Below are 8,391 nucleotides of genomic sequence, written 5' to 3'. Positions count from 1 at the left end.
GAGGCCCCCATCCCAGGTGAGTGCAGTCCATCCCCATCCCTGGCCAAGCTCTCCCGAGCTGGAATCCAGTAGAACTAAAAACTCTGTCTTTCCCAAGCCTTCAAGGATGCTATCACTGCTTGTTGTCAGTATGACCTCAAAGGTCACCCACAATCTCCAACTGTGTTCTGGGTTTTCCAGGCCTCTGTAGCTAGGCCCTGCCTGGTGACCCAGCCCAGGTTCTAGACAGACAGGCCCAAGTGCAGTAATGTATTCACCCTCCCTCCATTTGAAGGGGATGACTGTGTGTCCCACAATTCCAGGAATGGACAAAAGTTAAGAAAAATTTCTAGTAATTCTAATTTTTATCAGTAGATGGTGCTACCCTAGGATGTAATGGCTAGGAGTCAGAGTCAGGGTGTGGTCTTTTAAGGGACTACAGAGAAGAAAATTTGCTATAAATACAGGCATGACTTTAATCATCTAGCTTCAGGCTAAGAGGGCTGTTAACTAGCTTCACTCTCACCTATCCCCTAGGGCAGTGATGGGCAACCTTTTGAGCTTGCTGTGTCAAAATTCACCAAAAACTGGACTGTGAGATAGAAGCTTGTGGGGGCAGGGTTGCATCCTCTCTGAGGCAAGGAGGGGGATAGGGGTGGGAGTGAGCATGGAAGCATCTCCCAAGGTGGAGCCCTGAGGGCTGGCTAATTGTTCCCTAAGAAAAAACAGCCAATTTATAGAGCAGCAGCTGGTAATTCAGCTGTTTTCAGTTGAAGGGGGAAAGAGAAAGAAAAAAAAATTTAGGACTTACCCTTCCTCCCAGCAAACAGACCAACAGCTATAGCTCTTGACTAATTAATTTATTTTACTCTGTTCCACCAACTTAGAGCAGAGTAAGAACTCTGAACTCCAGAACTTAGCTACTAAAGAAGAAGACCTGACTTAAGGATAGTAAAAAGTAAAGAAAATTGGAGATTTAGGGTAATCGTCAAAACCTCTGTAGTCTGACAATTAATGAAAGAATTTATATTTAGGTTTCATGCTAAATATGAGAATTCTAAAGTAATATTGCAGTTACCAATTTAAAAATATTACAGCTTAAGTCAAAGTGAATTTTAGCAGCTTTATTTACAAAGAGGTGGAAAGGATGAAAATGGAAAAATGTAGATAAAGAGACAAAGTACTGCCTAGCTACAAATCCCCTGAGGTTAATCCTAATGTCTCCAGACCCCAAATGTGAATCCAAAAGTGAATCTCACCAGAAACCAAAGTCCTAATTAGTGTATGGGTGAAATGGTAGGAGTTTGACAGAAATGAGGAGAGCAGTTTGATAAAACACTTAGTTTAAGAGAAGAAATATAGATTTGAGAAGAAGTATAGATAGAAAACAGAAAGGAGGAAAGCTAGATTCTTATTCTAATACCCTATGACTCTACCTAAATTCCTAATATTAACTAAAATGTCTAAAACTCTACTTAAACTGTCTTCAAAGGACAGGTTCTTTTGCCTGGCACACCAGGCCTACTTTACTCTATCTATGAATTATTCACTAACTACCTATCTTTCTAATAAACTAACAGGCACCACCCATGACCTCCTTAAATAAGGTTTTATCCTCCATCAATAGTAAAACTGCTAGTAGAAGCCCCTTGATTGAGAGACCAACCTCCTCCTCTCTTGAGATCCAAAGCCAAAGCCCCTACTCCCAATGCCTCCTGCTCTCAAGAGATCCAGAAGCAAAAGACTCACAACTGTCATTTGATTCCTTCCTTATATCTCCCATCATCTCCGTAGTAAGAGAATATTTGGCTCTCTCTCACATACACCTCTCAGTTCTGTTCTACTTATAAATCCTGCTCTCTTGCCTCTTAAAGAAAGAGAGAGAGAGAGAGAGAGAGAGAGAGAGAGAGAGAGAGAGAGAGAGAGAGAAGAAAATCCCTTTTACACTAGGAAGCCAAAATCCAAAGAAGCAGGAGATGCTGAAGAATCCACCAAGAATCTTCAGTGCACACTAGGCTAAGGCCTCCAAGAATATCACCAGAACTCACACTGAAGGGAGTGTCGCGCCAAAGCCCCAACAAGCAGAGAAGGTCTCCTCACCAAAAAATCAAAGAGGTAATTAATTACTCCACTCACCACTGCAAGCCTAGTCAGCATCCAGGGAAAGTTTTCTCCTTCAGTCCAGTTCACCAATGGAGAGAGAATGACTGAATCCTCAAGCTGGCCTTTTTAAAGCACTTTTCTGGATGTCACTTCCTATTGATCCACCACTTTACTAGAACCAATTACAGTCTTCCAATTTGCCTACCTCTGCCCAAGGAGGGGGGCAGTAACCTTAGGAGGTGTGAGCTTACACTAGTAAGTGACTTTAAAACTCTCTTACTTAGTGTCTGGTAACTACTAAGTAGGGGTTTTTGATTAACTTAAAAGTTCCTGTTTGATAGACAAAGAGAGTTTAATTCACTCTTCTTGCAGAGTATAGTCAAGTATGAGCTCAAGATGAAGCCATTCCTGTAACCATTGCCTGTACACCCCTTCATTCCAGAAAGAATATTGTTCACTACTGATCATACAACTCTTAAATACTTTATAGAATCTAGAGGGATTTGAATGAACACAAAAGATTTGATCAGGTCTTTGGTTAGGGATAAAAATTGATCCAGAAATAACTATCACTCTTTGCAGTTGATATGATGATATACTATGAGAATTCTAGAAAATCAACTAAAAAGCTAGTAGAAATAATTAATAGTTTTAGCAAGGTTGAAGGATACTCTAAGATTTAAATTAATATCCAATAACTCCAAGTATTATATTTTATAAAGTTTATTAATAACCACTTGATGTAGAAAGAAAATAAACTAAAAGAAATAGAAGTTCAAAACTAATTATCTAACAGAAAGTACACCCATGTGTGTAAATTCACCTGGCTGGCTAAAAGCCCACATCCCCAGCCAAGATCATGGGGAGAAGAGCTACAGGTGGGGTCACACACACTTTATCTCGAAAAAGTAAGGACATAATGTGAAAAGGAAAGTTGGAATCTGGTATTTAGATTTCTGGGGAGCAAATCCTAATTATACAATCCCCCTGTGATTTCACTGGAAAACAAGTATGTAGAAATCTCCCAGATTTACATTCCTAGTTTCTCCATGGAATCAATACAAATAATCAACTTATATCTCTAAAGACCTTTAACTACAGGTACATACAATATTGCACTTTCTAAGGGGAAATTACAATAATTTAGGGATGAAAGGGGAATAAAAAAGAAAGAGAACAAAACCAATGATTCTTAGCCACTCTGAAAAAAAAGCCATTTGGGGACAGTCCCCTTTGACATATGAGTTTACATTCAAAATAAATGCATTCAACCCCCCTCAGTTCAATTTCATTGCATCTCAAAGTTCACTCTGGATCTTTTGGTGCAGTGTGTAGTTTCTCCAGACTTCTTTATGGCACCTTCTCCAAGGAGTTCACTTTCTTGATTCTTGGAGGTAGTGAGTTTCCTGTCCTAAAATTACTCTCAAACAAGAAAAAATTTTATGCATCTAAAATGTTATGACAATAATACAATTTCCCTTAGGAGGATGTTGACCAGCACATGGACCATCCAGGTATACAAGGCTGAGTTATGAGGTATATGAATCATTTGCAAAAAGAAAATCAAAAACATAAAAATAAAAACAAATAAAAGAGAAAAAGTAACTTCTGGATGAAACAGAAAATATCTAAGTTCATGTGTAAAAATTCTCAAGTAAGGAAAATTAGCTACAAGTCATCCTTGAATCAGGGCACAATTAAAGTGATTTATATCCCATGAGCCTGTAGTAGGAATTATAACCATGTAGCACTTATTCAATCAGCAGGCATGACTACGGAAAATTTCCACACCAGAAAAGAAGGAAAAGGGACTAAATTTTTAAAATTATTTTTTAAAAACACTTACCACTCTTCTAGTCCAACATTGGATCTAAGCCAGAAGAGTGGTAAGGGTTAGGCAATGGGCATCAAGTGACTTGCCCAGGGTCGCACAGCTGAGAAGTATCTGAGGCCAGATTTGAACCTAGGACCTCCCTTCTCTAGGCCTGACTCTCAATCCACTGAGCCAACCAGATGCCCCCAAAGGGACTAAAATTTGAAGCAGAGGGGAAATAACATTCTCTTGGTCTGATTTTACCTTTGCTCTCAGGGACAGAGGAGCCAAAATGGCAGCCAAACTGAGGAATTTTGCAGAAGTCTGCATCTGGCTAGAGGGAATCCTGCATCTGAGGGTATCAAACAGCTATTTCCTTGAACACCAAAATAGGTTAAAGTCCCCTGTCTTGGCATAGTATCTCATCAATCCCACCAGAATCAATTAGTTTCCTTGACTTTGTGCTTATTGGCACTGTAAGGGATAAAAAGGGGGCTTGATTGGGTTAATATTAAAAGGTTGGTCACCAGGGAATTGAATAATTTTCAAACCCCAATTAAAGAATAACCTCAAGTCAAAATGACTTTTATGGAAGTTTACTTACAAATGAGGAGAGGAAGAAGCAATAAGGAAATGAGAGAGGATAAGATAGGATAAATACTCTAATACAATAGGTAATTTGTTCTGATCCCCTAGTTCAATCCAGGTAGATCTAATTAACCCTCTGCCAAGAGAAATCCAGCCTTGATCCCAAGGCCAGAAAATCAGAGTCCTAAAGGGCCTTGGTGGCAAACAAAACAAAAGCTTCAGCCACAGAGTCTCTATTAAAAAAGGAAGTTCTTTAAGAGAAGTTCAGGAAGATTCAGTCTTTACACTCACCACGTGGAATTCCAAAGGAAAGATTTAAGAACAATCTCACCAAGGTCCAGAGCTCCTTCAAGTCCCAGTCCCAAACCAGAAGAAAGCCCTGAGCTCACTTACCTCTCTTTTTAAAGGGGCCTCTTTTGCAGCACTTCCTGTGCCTTCCTCTTAGTTTATGTGTCCAATCACAACACATGCTTTTCTTAGGACTGCCCAGGAGGCAGTCAGTAAATTCTGATTTGTCACTCACTCTAGCACATGTGGGTTACAGATCTCCCAACTTGTGAGTTAAGTGGAGATGTTTTCACCTTTGGTGATTAAATTGAAAGATGGGGAGGGTAGATTTAATCTCATTATCACAGCACTGTAAAATTACTCTTTTGTGATCCCTTCTTCTGAAATCAGACACAATTATTAGTCAAAATCCTATAATATTAAACAATCAATGGCAGGTTTCCATAGTCTAAAGCTTTTGGGTATGCATTAATATTAGGGCTAAAAGTTATTGCAAACTTATATTAGTGCAAAATCAAAAAACCATTAATATTGGTAATGTTGTTTAAACTACAAAAAATAAGAGAAAAAAGAAAACTTAAATACTCTATTGCACATACAAGAAAAACAATAATAATTTTTTTAAAAATCAAAAACATATAGTTCACATTTAGTAACACACTGTGTTAGAGAAGGCAAGGCACAATACAAGGGTTTTTCACCCCAAAATGAGATCCATTTCCTTTTTAACTTGGCTATGATCCACGGTGTGAGTGCACATAATTTTCACAAAGTAACAGATTTTCAAAAACCGTGGTACAGCAGCTAATGCACATTCAGAGAAGCACCCAAATACCCCAAATCACAAGAGCACATTTAATGATGATAGTAAACAAACCCACTATCATTAGGATTCACATGAGTTTCTGTGCAACATTTAAAAATACTGTGAAGCTCATGGATACTTGTCACAAGTTCTCCAGATCTAGCCAATCTATCAACTTTGGCTGAGATATTTTTAACTAACTCTGTTACTGACATAATCCCAAAATTTGGCAGGATAGCCCAGAAAAACCTCTGTACTGTTGATGAAAACCTCTTGGTTCTAAAATGTCACAAATAATTTAGATAATTCTGGTGGAAGGGGCCTCCCAGATAAGATTATAACCAATCAAAGGGTAACCAAAACACTGGAGAAAGCTCCTTCCTCTGGTATGAGACTGTAATAGCATAAAAGGCATGTCTTTATATGTCCCAGCCATTGCAATGTGGAGGCAAGGACTATATTAGTGAAAATCACTTCAGATTTCTCATCCATTACATTTTTAATAAATGCAGAGGTGGGGAATACAATAATGCTATTATACTTCACTTCAACTGTTACATAGATTCTAATCTCTTGTTACAAACAACTCAAAGGTAGACAAATGATCAGTCAGAGGTAGTGGTGCTACTAGATATCTGAAAATCACTTCTGAAAATCCCTTAAAAATCAATTGAGATTTTAAGCTCATAAAATTCTTCAAAGGTTGTATATAGGTTGTAATCAGTTTGATGGAATCCATCCATCATCACCTATGTGACAATTAACAAAGGCAAAAAGGAACAAAATGTGACTTCAATGGATCTGGTGACAAACCCAGAATCCATAAGGATCTATGGTTTTGCCATGGGAAAGGGTTTGTCCAAATTGCCTATGGACTTTTACAATGGTATTTTCTACAGTCCAGTCATATGAGGAGGTACAAATAAAAACATTCTAACAGCACATATACCTAATGGCCAAAACACAGTAGCTGAAAATGACATAGTGAAATGGAACATTGTTGATTAGATAAATATGTGAACTTACAACCAAAATTAAATCTTAAAGCAAACAATCAGCAAATGCAATATATGTGGCAGGATATAGGCAGTGAATTCAAGAGTCCTTTTCTCCAGTTCCAATAGCTGCATTACAGAGATTTCTTCATTATATGGAGGGGAACAAACTGAAGCAGTTAATATCAGTAAAGCAATGGAGTCTGAAAATTCACCTCCAGACTCTTTAAGGTTCCTTCTCCTCCCCAGTATCATCATCCATTTAGATTCCTTTGGTTTGTGAAGGGTTAAATTGTTGGGGTAGGAGTTTTTAAAAAAGTCAGGAAAGCAGCTTCTTAAACACAAAAAGCTTAGTTTATTAAGCCAGTGTGCTCAAGAGAAGCAGAGCTAGGCTCATGGCAGCAGCAGGCCCAGGAGCAGCAGCAGTGGGAGAAGGAGCAGTGAGGGCAGCAGAGGATTTTAAAACTAAAGTCTTTTTGTCTATTAAAAAAATTGCTCTACCAAATTAGAGAGGAGCAAGGTTTCTAAATACCCAACTTCTGGTCACAACAATGTAAAATTTAAATTAATATTCAACAACAGCAAGTATTATATTTTATAAAGTTTATTAATAATTGCTTGAAATAGAAAGAAAATAAATTAAAAGAAATAGAAGTTCAAATCTAATTATCTAACAAAAAGTAAACCCACGTGTATCGACTTTCCTGGTTGGCATAAAACCCGCAGGAGAGAAGGGGGTGGGGTGGTTATGCACTAATGTTATATCCAAAATGTAAGGATTTAACATGAGAAGGAAAGTAGGAACCTGAGGTTTAGAGTTCTGGGGAGCAAATCCTAATGATACAAAATAAAATCACCCCACATAAATGATCAACATTTTTATATATTTCCAAAAAAATCACCAGCAAAACTGTTAGAAAGAAACTTCCTTTACAATTAATCTAGACAATGTAAAATATTAGAGAACCTTTTTTGCCAAGACAAACTCTGGAATTATATGAACACAACACTTTTCACATAAACAAAACTAGGTCTAAACAATGGGGAAAGCATTAATTGTTCATAGGTAGGATGAGCTAATAAAATAAAAATGACAATACTAACAAAATAATTTTCTTATTCACTACTATACATATCAAACAACCAAAAACCTTTTTTAAAGAGTTAGAAAAAATGATTACAAAGTTTATCTGGAAGAACAAAAGATCAAGAATATCAAGGGAACTAATGAGAAAATGTGAAGGATGGGGGCCTAGCAGTACCAGATCTTAAACTGAACAAAAAAACACTTATCATCAAAACAATATGTTACTGGCTAAGAGACAGAAAGCTGTATCAATGGAACAGACTAGAGGCAAATGACCTCAGCAATCTAGTGTTCAATAAATATAATGATCCAAGATTTTCAGGACAAGAACTCACTATTTGACAAAAAGTGCTTGGAAAATTGGAAAACAGCATAGGAAAATTTAGATTTGATTAATTTCTCACATCTTATACCAAGTCATGTTCACAATGGGTATATGACTGAAATATGAATTGTGATATTATAAGTAAATGGGAGGAATGTGAAATACTATACCTGTCCAATCTATTGGAAAGGAAAGAAATTTAAGACCAAACAAAAGACAGGGAACATTACAAAATGTAAAGTGGATAATTTTCATTATATTAAAATTTAAAAGTCTGCATCAATTTTCAAGTATCTCCCGATATTTCTGAACTCCTCCTTCTCAACAATGATAAAAAAAATAGGATTCCATTACAATCAGATGCCACCATTTGCTCAGCCATTTCCCAATGGATGAGTTTCCTCTTCA

Source organism: Gracilinanus agilis, chromosome 3 (assembly GCF_016433145.1).
Source record: "Gracilinanus agilis isolate LMUSP501 chromosome 3, AgileGrace, whole genome shotgun sequence".
Taxonomy (NCBI): domain Eukaryota; kingdom Metazoa; phylum Chordata; class Mammalia; order Didelphimorphia; family Didelphidae; genus Gracilinanus; species Gracilinanus agilis.
Note: the sequence above shows the minus strand (reverse complement) of the source record.